Source organism: Balaenoptera acutorostrata, chromosome 11 (genome assembly GCF_949987535.1).
Source record: "Balaenoptera acutorostrata chromosome 11, mBalAcu1.1, whole genome shotgun sequence".
In the NCBI taxonomy this organism is placed as follows: domain Eukaryota; kingdom Metazoa; phylum Chordata; class Mammalia; order Artiodactyla; family Balaenopteridae; genus Balaenoptera; species Balaenoptera acutorostrata.
The window spans coordinates 89,020,442-89,036,895 of NC_080074.1; positions in this window are offsets into that span (position 1 = coordinate 89,020,442).

Genomic DNA, 16,454 nt, shown 5'->3' on the forward strand with positions numbered 1-16,454 from the left:
GGACCACATGCTGGGCCACAAAGTGAGCCTCAGTAAATTTAAGAAAATTGAAATCATATCAAGCATCTTTTCTGACCACAATGCTATGAGATTAGAAATAAATTACAAGAAAAAAAAACTATAAAAAACACAAACACAAAGAATATGCTACTAAACAACCAATGGATCACTGAAAAAATCAAAGAGGAAATAAAAAAATAACTAGAGAAAAATGAAAATGAAAACACAATGAACCAAAACCTATGGGATACAGCAAAAGCAGTTCTAAGATGGAAGTTTATAGCTATAAAATCTTACTTCAGGAAACAAGAAAATCTCAAATAAACAACCTAACCTTACACCTAAAGCAACTAGAGAAAGAAGACCAAACAAAACCCAAAGTTGGTAGAAGGAAAGAAATTATAAAGATCAGAGCAGAAATAAATGAAATAGAGACAAAGAAAACAATAACAAAGATCAATGAAACTAAAAGCTGGTTCTTTGAAAAGATAAACAAAACTGATAAATCCTTAGCCAGACTCCTCAAGACAAAAAAGGAGAAGACTGAAATTAATAAAATTAGAAATGAAAAAGAAGTTACAACTGACACCACAGAAATACACAGGATCACAAGAGACTACTACAAGCAGCTATAAGCCAATAAAATGGATAACCTAGAAGAAATGGACAAATTTTTAGAAAGGTACAATCTCCCAAGACTGAACCAGGAAGAAATAGAAAATATGAACAGACCAATCATCACAAGTACTGAAATTGAAACTGTGATTTAAAACCTTCCAACAAACAAAAGTCCAGGACCAGATGGCTTCACAGGTGAATTCTATCAAACATTTAGAGAAGAGCTATCACATATCTTTCCAAAACTGTTACAAAAAATTGAAGAAGAAGGAAAACTCCCAAACTCATTCTATGAGGCCACCATCACTGTGTTACCAAAATCAAACAAAGACAGCACATACACACACACAAAATTACAGGCCAATATCACTGATGAACATAGACGCAAAAATCCTCAACAAAATACTAGCACTCTGAATCCAACAATATATGAAAAGGGTCATACACCATGATCAAGTGGGATTTATCCCAGGGATGCAAGGATTTTTCAATATCCGCAAATCAATCAGTGTGATACACCACATCAACAAAGTGAAGAATAAAAACCATATGATTACCTCAATAGATGCAGAAAAAGCTTTTGACAAATTTCAACACACATTTATGATAAAAACTCTCCACAAAGTGGGCATAGAAGGACCGTACCTCAACATAGTAAAGGCCATATATGACAAACTTACAGCTAACATCATACTCAGTGGTGAAACGCTGAAAGCATTTCCTCTAAGATCAGGAACAAGAAGAGGATGTCCACTCTTGCCACTTTTATTCAACATAGTTTTGGAAGTCCTAGCCACAGAAATCACAGAAGAAAAATAAATAAAAGGAATCCAAATTGGAGAAGAAAAAGTTAAACTGTTACTGTTTGCAGATGACATCATATTATACACAAAAATTCTAAAAATGCTACCAGAAAACCACTAGAGCTCATCAGTAAATTTGGTAAAGTTGCAGATTACAAAATTAATACATAGAAATCTATCGCATTTCTATACACTAACAATGAAAGATCAGAAAGAGAAATTAAAGAAACAATCCCATTTACCATTGCATCAAAAAGAATAAAATACCTAGGAATAAACCTACCTAAGGAGACGAAAGACCTGTATTTCGAAAACTATAAGACACTGGTGAAAGAAATCAAAGATGACACAAACAAATGGATAAATATACCATGTTCTTGGATTGGAAGAATTAATATTGTCAAAATGACTATACTACCCAAAGCAGTGCACAGATTCAGTGCAATCCCTATCAAATTACCAATGGCATTTTTCACAGAACTAGAACAGAAAAAGTTTTAAATTTGTATGAAGACACAAAGCACCCCAAATAGCCAAAGCAATCTTGAGAAAGAATAATGGAGCTTGAGGAATCAGGCTCTCAGACTTCAGACTATACTACAAAGCTATAGTCATGAAATCAGTATGGTACTGGCACAAAAATAGAAATATAGATCAATGGAACAGGAGAGAAAGCCCAGAAATAAACCCATGCACCTATGGTCAATTAATCTATGACAAAGGAGGCAAGACTATACAATGGAGGAAAGACACTTTCTTCAATAAATAGTGCTGGGAAAACGGGACAGCTACATGTAAAAAAATGAAATTAGAACATTCTTTAACACCATACACAAAAATAAACTCAAAATGGATTAAAGACCTAAATGTAAGGCCAGACAGTGTAAAACTCTTAGAGGAAAACATAGGCAGAACACTGTCTGACATAAACCATAGCAATATCATTTTTGAGCCGTCTCCTAGAGTAATGGAAATAAAAACAAAAATAAACAAATAAGACCAAACCAAACTTAAAAACATTTGCATAGCAAAGGAAACCATAAACAAGATGAAAAGACAACCCACAGAATGGGAGAAAATATTTGCAAATGAAGCAACTGACAAGGCATTAGTCTCCAAAATTTACAAACAACACATGCGGCTTAATGTCATCAAAACAAACAACCCAATCAATAAATGGGCAGAAAACCTAAGCAGACATTTCTCCAGAGAAGACATACAGATGGCCATGAGACAAATGAAAAGATGTTCAACATTGCTAATTATTAGAGAAATGCAAATCAAAACTATAATGCGATATCACCTCACACCAATCAGAATGGCTGTCATCAAAAAAATCCCCAAACAATAAATGCTGGAGAGGATGTGGAGAGAAGGGAACCCTCCTACACTGTTGGTGGGAATGTAAATTGGTATAGCCACTGTGGAGAACAGTATGGAGGTTCCTTAAAAAACTAAAAATAGAGCTACCAAATGATCCAGCAATCCCACTCCTGGGCATATATCCAGAGAAAAACATGGTTCGAAAGGATACATGCACCCCAATGTTCATTTCAGCACTGTTTACAATAGCCAAGACATGGAAGCAACCTAAATTTCCATCGACATAGGAATAGATAAAGAAGATGTGGCACATATATAAAATGGAATATTACTCAGCCATTAAAAAGAATGAAATAATGCCATTTCCAGCAACATGGATGGACCTAGAGACTGTCATACTGAGTGAAGTAATTCAGAGAAAGAGAAATGTTGTATGATATTGCTTATATGCAGAATCTAAAAAAATGATTCTAATGAACTTATTTACAAAACAGAAACAGACTCACAGACTTAGAGAATGAACTTATAGTTACCAGGACAAAGAGTTGGGGGGACAGTTGGGGAGTTTGAGATTGACATGTACACACTGCTATATTTGGAATGGGTGGCCAGCAGGGACTTACTGTGTAGCACAGGGAACTCTGCTCAATATTATATGGCAGCCTAGATGAAAGGGGAGTTGGAGAAAGAATGGATGTATGTATGTGTGTGGCTGAATCACTTTGCTGTATACCTGAGGCTAGCACAGCATTGTTAATCAACTATACTCCAATGTAAAATAAAAAGTTAAAAAAAATACCTACTAAAGTTCAATGAGAATGGCTAGAAACCAGCTCAGTCTCTGAACGCTGGTTCTGGAGATCTGTTTAGTTGTACCTCAGTTTATTATCTCATTTCACTCCTTCCATAACACCTGAAGGAAATAGAACCTCTGAGGTTCTATAATGATGAGCATCTGTGATTTCCAAGATACTGGAACAGTGGATGTTTATTGTCATTTTAGTGATAATGGTAACATTGACTTTTAATATAATTAGGTGTTTTATCTTTAAAGGAGATTTAGTTGTGATATTTAAATTAAGAAGGTTCTTTCCTTTGGTAGTAATGCTGGGAAGATGTGAACCTGCAGCTGTCACAGGCCGGAACCCCAGCCATGTGTAAGGAGCTGGTTCACATTGGGGGAAATGAACCCAACACACAGAAAGATGCAAAAATGGGAAGGCGAGAGAGACACAAACACACACACACTCCTGGTGGCACTAGATTCCTGGTTCCAATCCCTGACAGCCCTGAATCTACTCTGACTCGTGGTTTCCTTATGCTTGGCTTTACAGCTTTATTTCTGCAAACGGCACCAATAGCTTTCCAGTAAATGTCATTAATTGTTGTTATTGCTGCTGCTGTTTTTATTGTTATTCTTGCTTAAGCTAGTTTAGCTTGAGTTTCTCTCATCTGCAACCAAAAGTCCTGATACATAGAGGAATATTATCATCACACGGGCTGAGGTATAATCTGAACTCCCAGAGGTTCTGTGACCAAGAAGCAAAGGATCACACTGGCTATTGCCCCAGCCAATGAAAAAGTCTTCAGGGGCTGAACATCAAAAGGTTTGGAAGAGTCCATGGTAATTGTGCTGAATAAGGTCCATGATAATAGTGCTAAATAGGAGGTAAAGTGGTTTTCCTGGAAAGTCCAAGTTTATACCAATTGTCTTGGTCTCCTGTCTGGTTTAGCATTTGTCTCAGAGATTTATTTTCTAAATTCAACATTGTTATTGATTGTTGCATTAAAATCATCCAGCACCGGTTTGGTAGAGTACCACTTTTCATTTTTAGCTTCTGCAGTACCTGGCTTATCAGGTAGTGTGTGAGACTTGTGTGCCGAGAAGATTCTTTTTCACATATGATGAGAATGAAAGACATCCAGCAACAGCCTGTCTCTCTTTTCCTAACCCGACCCACATGCAGTGTGACTCACACTTCTCTCGAAATGGCAGAATGCAGAATGATTAAAGGTGCATCTGAAACAGCAAACTATTTCCAGTCTCTGTGGGTGGTTGAGAAACGTTCAAACTTACTGCCCTCACCAACCACTTAAAGGACCTGACAGTTATGTCCTGGGCCATGCCATTGCCTGTAAGAGGCAGGAAGCTGCCAGACCACAGGTTAGGGTACCAGAGTTAGAGTGAACTGGAGGGAATTGTAGGTTAGATTTACATGAAATACAGGCAGGCAACTATAGGCAGAGCAGTCCTCACATAGGTCACAAAGAATACAGTCTGAACCCTTCCTCCAGTGGTTTTGTCATTTATTGTATGATGGATATCTGCAGCTACTTATTTATATTTTATTGTTTGGTAGTGCTTTAGTATTTTGCAATAAACTCTCTAGACAATGGTGAGCTCCAAAAGACAAAAGTCCATATTCACTGAAGTGTTAAATACTTAATTTCTAATTATCAAGAAAAATTCATGAAGAATATGTAATTTGCAGAAAATGTTTGTTGGCCTTTACCATCACTGACTATATGAAAACCAAAAGACACAATCCCACTGAAGGGGAATCAACAGTTACCTCAAATCTGACTTAATTTAAGAAAAATGTGCCTGAAGACAACCATTTTATAAAGTCAACTGTAATATGTGTATTGTATATCACTCACTTAGGTCAAATAACTTTTCTTAATTAACGTTTTGTCATGTTATCAGTTTCCAAGTTTGGTTGTGCATGTTGGAAAAAAGAGAGTAGGTACTAAAAACTATATTTTTTAGTGAAATGAATTATTTGTTGGACAATTCAGAACAGAACAGAATATTCATATAAGATAAGTAAATGGAGGTATCATTGGAGAGACCAAATCTTAAGTACCTGTTATGTAATAGGTGTTTAGTAAATACTTGTGGACCAAATAGGGCAGGTTTCCACAGGTCACTAGATAGATGTTCAATATCTTTCAAAGGGCATTGCACTCTACTTACCAATTTCAAAGATTGCCAGTCCTTTCATCAACTTGTGCAACAAATAATGTTGGAGTCGTTAATACCTGCAAGCTAAGAGGTTTCACTACCTAGATCCTCGATATAACTGCAGCAGTTTCTTTTGCTGATACAGATAATTTTGCAATGGCTACTGGCAAGTTAAAAAAAATAACACACAGCAGTTGGCCAAACTCTTGGTTAAATTTAGGAATCGTTTTCTGTATGGGGCTACCATTTCAAGAGATTCCTGGGTGGTATTTTGCCCATAATTATGACTATATTTCACTTTACCAGATTTCTCAAAGAATTAGCTAAAAATCTAACTTTTTAATAGGTCTTTAAAACACAATGCTAATTCTTTGAACTTTCTCTGTCAATTCTCTCCTATTATTGACCTGCAAATAAAAAATTACATGCTTAAAAGATCTTTAGAATTCTTATAGAAATTCAACAAGGCTTTTATCATGCTAATAATTTCCTAATTTAATAGCTTTATGCACTGAGTTATTCCTTTTTCTTTATTTTTTTAAATTAAATTTTATTTTTTTTACATCTTTATTGGAGTATAATGCCTTTACAATGTTGTGTTAGTCTCTACTGTACAACAAAGTGAATCAGCTGTATGTATACTTATATCCCCATATCCCCTCCCTCTTGAGCCTCCCTCTCACCCTCCCTATCTCACCCCTCTAGGTGGTCACAAAGCACAGAGCTGATATACCTGTGCTATGCAGCAGCTTCCCACTAGCTATCTATTTTACTTTTTGGTAGTGTATGTATGTCAATGCTACTCTCTCACTTCGTCCCACCTTCCACTCCCCTAACCCCTGTATCCTCAAGTCTATTCTCTATATCTGCGTCTTTATTACTGTCCTGCCCCTAGGTTCATGAGAACCTTTTTTTTTTTAGTTTCCATATATATTCGTTAGCATAAGGTATTTGTTTCTCTCCTTCTGATTTACTTCACTCTGTATGACCGACTCTAGGGCCATCCACCTCACTACAAATAACTCAATTTCGTTTCGTTTTATGGCTGAGTAATATTCCATTGTATATATGTGCCACATCTTCTTTATCCATTCATCTGTCGATGGACACTTAGGTTGCTCCCTTGTCCTGGCTATTGTAAATAGTGTTGAAATGAACATTGTGGTACATGTCTCTTTTTGAATTATGGTTTTCTCAGGGTATATGCTCAGTAGTGGGATTGCTGGGTGATATGGTAGTTCTGTTTTTAGTTTTTTAATGAACCTCTATACTGTTCTGCATAGTGACTGTATCAGTTTACTTTCCCACCAGCAGTGCAAGAGGGTTCCCTTTTCTCCACACCCTCTCCAGCATTTATTGTTTGTAGATATTTTGATGATGGCCATTCTGACTGGTGTGAGGTGATACCTCATTGTGGTTTTGATTTGCATTTCTCTAATGATTAGTGATGTTGAGCATTCTTTCATGTGTTTTTTGGCAGTCTGTATATCTTCTTTGGAGAAATGTCTGTTTAGGTCTCCTGCCCATTTTTGGATTGGGTTGTTTCCTTTTTTTGATGTAGAGCTGCATGAGCTGCGTGTATATTTTGGAGATTAATCTTTTGTCAGTTGCTTCATTTGCAAATATTTTCTCAAATTCTGAGTGTTGTCTATTCATCTTGTTTATGGTTTCCTTTGCTATGCAAAAGCTTTTAAATTTCATTAGGTCCCAGTTGTTTATTTTTGTTTTTATTTCCATTACTCTAGGAGGTGGGTCAAAAAGGATCTTGCTGTGATTTATAGCATAGAGTGTTCTGCCTATGTTTTCCTTTAAGAGTTTTACTGTGTCTGGCCTTACACTTAGGTCTTTAATCCATTTTGAGTTTATTTTTGTGTATGGTATTAGGGAGTGTTCCAATTTCATTCTTTTACATGTAGCTGTCCAGTTTTCCCAGCACCACTTATTGAAGAGACTGTCTTTTCTCCTTTGTACATTCTTGCCTCCTTTGTCAAAGGAAAGGTGACCATATGTGCGTGGGTTTATCTCCGGGCTTTCTATCCTGTTCCATTGATCTATATTTCTGTTTTTGTTCCAGTACCGTACTGTATTGATTACTGTAGCTTTGTAGTATACTCTGAAGTCAGGGAGCCTGATTCCTCCAGCTCCGTTTTTCTTTCTCAAGATTGCTTTGGCTATTCAGCGTCTTTTGTGTTCCCATACAAATTGTAAAATTTCTTGTTCTAGTTCTGTGAAAAATGCCATTGGTAATTTGATAGGGATTGCATGGAACCTGTAGATTGGTTTAGGTAGTATAATCATTTTCACAATGTTGATTCTTCCAATCCAAGAACATGGTATATCTCTCCATCTGTTTCTATCATCTTTTATTTCTTTCATCAGTGTCTTATAGTTTTCTGCATACAGGTCTTTTGTCTCCTCAGGTAGGTAAGGTATTTTATTCTTTTCATTGCAATGGTAAACAGCAGTGTTTCCTTAATTTCTATTTCAGCTTTTTTATCATTGGTGTATATAGGAATGCAAGAGATTTCTGTGCATTAGTTTTGTATCCTGCTACTTTACCAAATTCACTGATTAATTCTAGCAGTTTTCTGGGAGCATCTTTAGGATTTTCTATGTATAATATTATGTCATCTGCAAACAGTGACAGTTTTAGTTCTTCTTTTCCAATTTGCAATCCTTTTATTTCGTTTTATTTCGTTTTCTTCTCTGATTGCTGTGGCTAAAACTTCCAAAACTATGTTGAATAATAGTGGTGAGAGTGGGCAACCTTGTCGTGTTACTGATCTTAGTGGAAATGGTTTCAGTTTTCACCACTGAGAACAATGTTGGCTGTGGGTTTGTCATATGTGGCCTTTATTATGTTCAGGTAAGTTCCCTCTATGCCTTCTTTCTGGAGGGTTTTTTATCATAAATTGGTGTTGAATTTTGTCAAAAGCTCTTTCTACATCTATTGAGATGATCATTTGGTTTTTCTCCTTCCATTTGTTAATATGGTGTATCACAATGATTGCTTTTCATATATTGAAGAATCCTCGCATTCCTGGGATAAACCCCACTTGACCATGGTGCATGATCCTTTTAATGTGCTGTTGGATTCTGTTTGCTAGTATTTTGTTGAGGATTTTTGCATCTATGTTCATCAGTGATATTGGCCTGTAGTTTTCTTTTCTTGTGACATCATTGTCTCGTTTTGGTATCAGGGTGATGGTGGCCTCATAGAATGCGTTTGGGAGTGTTCTTCCCTCTGCTATATTTTGGAAGAGTTTGAGAAGGATAGGTGTTGGGTCTTCTCTAAATGTTTGACAGAATTCGCCTGTGAAGCCATCTGGTCCTGGGCTTTTGTTTGTTGGAAGCTTTTTTTTTTTTTTTTTTATAAATTTATTTAATTAATTAATTTATTTTTGGCTGCGTTGGGTCTTCGTTGCTGCGCGCGGGCTTTCTCTAGTTGTGAGCAGGGGCTACTCTTCATTGCGGTGCGCGGGCTTCTCACTGTGGTGGCTTCTCTTGTTGAGGAGTATGGGCTCTAGGCATGTGGGCTTCAGTAGTTGTGGCGCATGGGCCCAGTAGTTGTGGCGCACGGGCTTAGTTGCTCCGCGGCATGTGGGATCTTCCCAGACCAGGGCTCGAACCTGTGTCCCCTGTGTTGGCAGGCGGACTCTTAACCACTGCGCCACCAGAGAAGCCCTGTTGGAAGCTTTTTAATCACAGTTTCAATTTCAGTGCTTGTGATTGGTCTGTTTATATTTCTATTTCTTCCTGTTTCAGTCTCAGAATGTTGTGCTTTTCTAAGGATTTGTCCATTTCTTCCAGGATGTCTACTTTATTGACATATACTTGCTTGTAGTAATCTCTCATGACCCTGTGTATTTCTTCAGTGTCAATTGTTACTTTTCCTTTTTCATTTCTAATTCTATTGATTTGTCTTCTCCCTTTTTCTCTTGATGAGTCTGGCTAATGGTTTATCAATTTTGTTTGTCTTCTCAAAGAACCAGCTTTTAGTTTTATTGATCTTTGCTATTGTTTCCTTCATTTCTTTTTCATTTATTTCTGATCTGATCTTTATGATTTCTTTCCTTCTGCTAACTGTGGGGTTTTTTTGTTCTTCTTTCTCTAATTGTTTTAGATGTATGGTTAGGTTGTTCATTTGCTATTATTCTTGTTTCTTGAGGTAGGATTGTGTTGTTATAAACTTGCCTCTTAGAACTGCTTTTGCTGTATCCCATAGGTTTTGGATCGTTGTGTTTTCATTGTCATTTGTTTCTTGGTATTTTTTGATTTCCACTTTGATTTCTTTAGGGATCTCTTGCTTATTTAGTAGTGTAATATTTAGCCTCCATGTATTTGTACTTTTTACAGTATTTTTCCTATAATTGATATCTAGTCTTATAATGGTGTGGTCAGAAATGATACTTGATATGATTTCAACTTTCTTAAATTTATCAAGGCTTGATTTGTGACCCAAGATATGATCTATCCTGGACAATGTTCCATGAGTACTTGAGAAGAAAGTGTATTCTGTTGTTTTTGGATGGAATGTCCTATAAATATCGATTAAGTCCATCTGTTTAATGTGTCATTTAAAGCTTGTGTTTCCTTGCGTATTTTCATTTTGGATGATCTGTCCATTGGTGAATGTGGGGTGTTAATGTCCCCTACTATGATTGTGTTACTGTCAATTTCCCCTTTTATGGCTGTTAGCATTTGCCTTATGTATTGAGGTGGTCTATGTTGGGTGCATAAGTATTTACAATCATTATATCTTCTTCTTGGATTGATCCCTTGATCATTATGTAGTGTCCTTCTTTGTCTCTTGTAATAGTCTTTGTTTTAAAGTCTATTTTGTCTGATATGAGAATTGCTACTCCAGCTTTCTTTTGATTTCCATTTGCATGGAATATCTTTTTCCATCCCCTCGCTTTCAGTCTGTATGTGTCCCTAGGTCTGAAGTGGGTCTCTTGTAGACAGCACATATATGGGTCTTGTTTTTGTATCCATTCAGCCAGTCTATGTCTTTTGGTTGGAGCATTTAAAGCATTTACATTTAAGGTAATTATCTATATGTATGTTCCTATTACCATTTTTTAATTGTTTTGGGTTTGTTTTTGTAGGTCTTTTCCTTTTCTCATGTTTTCTGCCTAGAGAAGTTCCTTTAGCATTTGTTGTAAAGCTGGTTTGGTGGTGCTGAATTCTCTTAGCTTTTGCTTGTCTGTAAAGATTTTAATTTCTCCATCGAATCTGCATGAGATCCTTGCTGGGTAGAGTAATCTTGGTTGTAGGTTTTTCCCTTTCATCAATTTAAATATGTCCTGCCACTCCCTTCTGGCTTGCAGAGTTTCTGCTGAAAGATCAGCTTAATGTAATGGGGATTCCCTTGTATGTTAGTTGTTGCTTTTCCCTTGCTGATTTTAATATTTTTTCTTTGTATTTAATTTTTGATAGTTTGATTAATATGTGTCTTGGCATGTTTCTCCTTGGATTTATCCTGTATTGGACTCTGTGCTTCCTGGACTTGATTGACTCTTTCCTTTCCCATATTAGGGAAGTTTTCAACTATAATCTCTTCAAATGTTTTCTCAGTCCCTTTCTTTTTCTCATCTTCTTCTGGAACCCCTATAATTCGAATGTTGGTGTGTTTAATGTTGTCCCAGAGGTCTCTGAGACTGTCCTCAATGCTTTTCAATCTTTTTTCTGTATGCTTCTCTGTGGTAGTTATTTCCACTATTTTATCTTCCAGGCCACTTATCTGTTCTTCTGCCTCAGTTATTCTGCTATTAATTCCTTCTAGAGTATTTTAAATTTCATTAATTTTGTTGTTCATCATTGTTTGTTTGCTCTTTAGTTCTTGTATGTCCTTGTTAAATATTTCTTGTATTATTTCCATTCTATTTCCTAGATTTTGGATCATCTTTACTATCATTACTCTGAATCCTTTTTCACATAGACTGCTTATTTCCTCTTCATTTGTTTGTTCTGGTGTGTTTTTACCTTGCTCCTTCATCTGCTGCATATTTCTCTGTCTTCTCGTTTTGTTTAACTTACTGTGTTTGGGGTCTCCTTTTCATAGGTTTCAGGTTTATATTTCCTCTTATTTCTGGTGTCTGCCCCCAGTCTGTGAGGTTAGTTTAGTGTCTTGTGTAGGCTTCCTGGTGGGGACTGGTGCCTGTGTTCTGGTGGGTGGGGCTGGATCTTGTCTTTCTGATGGGTAAGGCCACATCCAGTGGTGTGTTTTGGGGTATGTGAACTTAGTATGACTTTAGGCAGCCTCTCTGCTAATGGGTGGGGTTGTGTTCCTGTCTTGCTAATTCTTTGGCATGTGGTGTTCAGCACTGGAGCTTCCTGGCCGTTTGGTGGAGCTGTGTCTTAGTGTTGAGACGGAGATCTCTGGGAGAGCTCTTGCCGATTAATATTACCTGAGGCTGGTAGCTCTCTGGTGGTCCATCGTCCTGGACTTGGCTCTCCCATCTTGGAGGCTCAGGCCCAACACCTGGCCGGAGCACCAAGGCCCTGCCAGCTGCACGGCTCAGAAGAAAAGGAAAAAAAAAAAAAAAAAAAACTAAACAGACAGAACCCTGAAACAAATGGTAAAAGCAAAACTAAACAGACAAAATCACACAAAGAAACACACACTCACAAAAAGAAAAAACAAAAACAAACAGACAAAACCCCAAACAAGTGGTAAAAGCACAACTAAACAGATGAAATCACACAAAGAAACATACACACACACACTCACAAAAAGAGAAAAAAAAGAAAGGAAGAGAGCAACCAAACCAATAAACACACCCACAACTAAAAATAATCACTAAAAAGTTAACTAAGATAAACATAAAACCAAAAAGAAATCAAATACAGAAAGCAAACTCCAAGTCCACAGTTGCCCTCAAAAGTCCACCACCTCAATTTTGGGAACACTTGTCTATTCTGCTATTCACATGGACAGGGCTTACTAACCCGATTGCGGGGATTTAGTCCGCTGCTCTTGAGGCTGCATGGGGAAATTTCCCTTCCTCTTCTTTGTGCATACAGCTCCTGGAGTTCAGCTTTGGTTTTGGCCCTGCCTCTGTGTGTAGGCCACCCTCAGGCGTCTGTTCCCTGCCCAGACAGGAGGGGGTTAAAGCAGCCGCTGATTAGGGCTCTCATGCTCACTCAGGCCAGAGAGAGTGAGGGGTACGGTAGTCACAACTGGAGTGCAGTGCGTGCCTGCTGCGGCAGAGGCTGGCATGACATTGCAGCAGCCTGAGACGTGCAGTGTGTTCTCCCAGGGAAGTTGGCTCTGGATCATGGGACCCTGGCAGTGGCATGCTGCACAGGCTCCTGGGAGGGTGTGGGTAGTAACCTGTGCTTGCACACAGGATCCTTGGTGGCAGCAGCAGCAGCGGTAGCGGTTCATGCCTGCCTCTGTGGTCTGATATGATAGCCACGACCCATCTCTGCAGCTCACTTAGGTGGAGCTCTGTCATCTGTGGGCACACGGAGCAGGAAGCCCCTCTCCTCGTGCGCCCTGAGACAATGGTCACTTGTCTCTCCGGCAGGTCCAGACTTTTTCCAGTACTCCTTCCTGGCTAGCTGTGGCGCACTAGACCCCTTCAGGCTGTCTTCGTGCAGACAACCCCAGTCCTCTCCCTTGGGTCTGACCTCTGAAGCCCAAGCCTTAACTCCCAGCCCCACCCGCCCTGGTGGGTGAGCAGACAAGCTTCTCAGGCTGGTGAGTGCTGGTCGGCACTGATCCTCTGTGCGGGGATCTCTCCACTTTGCCCTCTGCACCCCTGTTGCTGCGCTCTCCTCTGTGGCTCCAAAGCTCCCCTGCCCCACATCCCCACCAGTGAAGGGGCGTCCTAGTGTGTGGAAACTTTTCCTCCTTCACAGCTCCCTCCCTGATGTGCAGGTCCCATCCTTATTCTTTTGTCTCTGTTTTTTCTTTTCTTTTTTGCCCTCCCCAGGTACTTGGGGATTTTCTTGCCTTTTTGGAAGTCTGTGGTCTTCTGCCAGCGTCCAGTAGGAGTTCTGTAGGAGTTGTTCCACATGTAGATGTATTTTTGATGTATTTGTGGGGAGGAAGGTGATCTCCACATCTCACTCCTCTGCCATCTTGAAGACCGTCGGGTTGAGTTATTTCTATATTATATTTTGCATGTCATTAAGCAAGGAATTAGGACAAAATTTATCTTCTAAAGAAGTAAAAGTATTGTATAAAGGCTCACTTTTCTTCCTAGTTCCAGGCTCTGTCTTTCTGTGCATGTGTGTGTGTGTGGTGTGTGTGTGTGTATAACCTCAGACTTTTAAGTTATAAATCACACTCTGATTCTTTAGAAATCCATGACAAGCTAAGTTGATGACTGTGTTGGGCAATTTCCAATGAATTTAGTCAAAGGAAATAGCTAAGGCTGATATTTAGCCCATAGTTCATTCACTGCCTAAATTCAACTGATAATTGCTCGTAACTTAATTTCCCTTTGTTTACATAATGTAGATTTGACCCAAGTGTACAAAAATATGTTGCTGATGGGGAGAATTCTACCCCTTCTAGCATCCGAAGTTGCTTTTACTCTTCCCTTGCTGTGTAAGAAGTAATGATGATAGAGACCGAGGCTGAATTAGATACCTCAATTTATCGTCTTATTCAAGAAGAACTATGGTCCAGGCAGGGTATCACTGGCTCATGTTTCTCTCCTGTATACTTAAACTGTTCCCCCAAAGCCTAAACTCTCCACTGAGGTTTCCTGCATGGGAAGGGTAAAGTGAGAACATTTGCAGGTTAGCATAGTGTAGTGATGCAGAGGTCAATACCCAAATGAAAGTAGGCAAAAATAATAATGATAAGCAAAGCTAAGGCTTCACCAGGAGAAACCAATTACAGAACAAAATTGGGCATACTTTCAAATTTTCAAAAATTTTATTTTTCAATAATAGAATCCAAAGAATCTGAGGTGGCCAAGCTTCTTTCCCAGCAGCCTCATCCAAGAAGCAAAAGGGAACAGACAAGATCCTGAGAAAAACAATTAGATTCTTCAACTTGAAAAGAAGCTGGCTAAGGGGCTGAGAAGACAGTGCAAGGCAAGAACCCATGAATAGCTCAAGCAAAATCTCTCAAGAGTAGTGACCCCTGCACCCTATCAGAAGACCTCAGTTGCGGCTCCATGTCACTGAGTTGAGATGGAGGAAATGAGTCACAGACCAAAGGGGTCACCCCCTGAGTGGATAGAAGGGTCTCTGATATAGAATAATTAAGGGGGGTCTTAGAAGATTAAGCAAAGTCTAGGTCCTTAGCAAGTATTTCATTCAGCCCCATCTGGGTTTTCCCCCTTCCCTTCTCCACACACCAAGACTATAGCCAGTGTACTGTACAGTACTATTGGGTACTTTAAGTGTAAAATATAAGGGGGGAAAGGGAATAATCTGGAATAACCAGGAAGAATATTTTTACTATTCCCTCCCCAGAAAAATTTCAAAACCAGTCATTTACAAATATGTCTTTCGAGTGTAGAAAGTTCTGGGATTGGCTTACAAGTCTTTTTCACGTGGACAAATAAACCAAGGGAAGAATTTTGATATTAGTTCTCCAAGTGTGTCAGTACCACATAGTTATATTTTTCTAATCCCAAAGTGTATTAACACACTTTCCCACAGTCATTTGACTTTTCTGACGTTTCCTTTTAATCAAATTGTCATTAACATCTGTTTCAGGCAACAAGACTTTCCCACGGTAGCAAAACTATGATGATTTTTTCATATGGAGAATGTAATGAAAATATGTGAATTGAGGAAAACAAACCAACAACTTGAAAAATCTTGGGATTAAGGGAAAAAAAACTTTGATCAATGAATGTAAACCTTATTCTGTGGGGAGGATTGTGAGAAGGACACACTAGTCACAGCAGGTTCTTCTTGGCAAAAAGTTTGCAGAGGACCAACCAGTAGTAGCAGCACTTTGGTTATCCTGAGACAAGCCTCAACTAACTCTTCTGTCTTATTGCCCTTCCTGGAGACTTTCCCAAGATTAAAGGAGCCTTTCAGACTTAGTCTTCATTGCTATTAGTGGGTCTTTATTGTTGTGAGGAATGTGGCAAGACAAAACCTTTTCCTTAATAGTACAGGGAAAACCTAGGTGTCAAAAACTGTTGGATGAGGGAATTCCCTGGCCGTCCAGTAGTTAGGACTCTGCACTTTTAAGCTTGGGTTTGATCTCTGGTCAGTGAACTAAGATCCCACAACAAAAACAAAAACAAAAAACTGTTGAATAACTAGGGGGGCACTTGTCTTTGTTATTATAGCCATCCAAGGGCTAAAACTCTATGTATCTCCCATCTCCACTGGTATAAACTTTTACCTATTTACCCATTCCTATCACCAAGAGAAGTACTGAAAGAGGGCAGGTACCACCAAACTAACTTTGTCAACGTGTTTTTAGAACAGGCTCTTGATTACTTTCCACAAACAAGAGTCTCTGCATGCTTATCAAAACTTATTATAAGGATCATGGCTCCTTTTAAACACCATACTTTAGTATTGTACCCAAAACAAACTGGCTTCAAAAAAGACAAAGGGAAGAATTGGTTTAGTAAAAGCATTCTACATAAGTGCCCTGTGAGGTTGACTAACATTCCAGAAAATTCTTTGTAGAATAAAAATTAAAAACATTAGAATCTTAGAGCTGGAAAAAATCTCCAAGATATCTAGTTTCTCTCTCTCTGTAGTATATTCTTGTTTGATATGTAATTTTTCTTAATAACCTTCCTTCATTTATC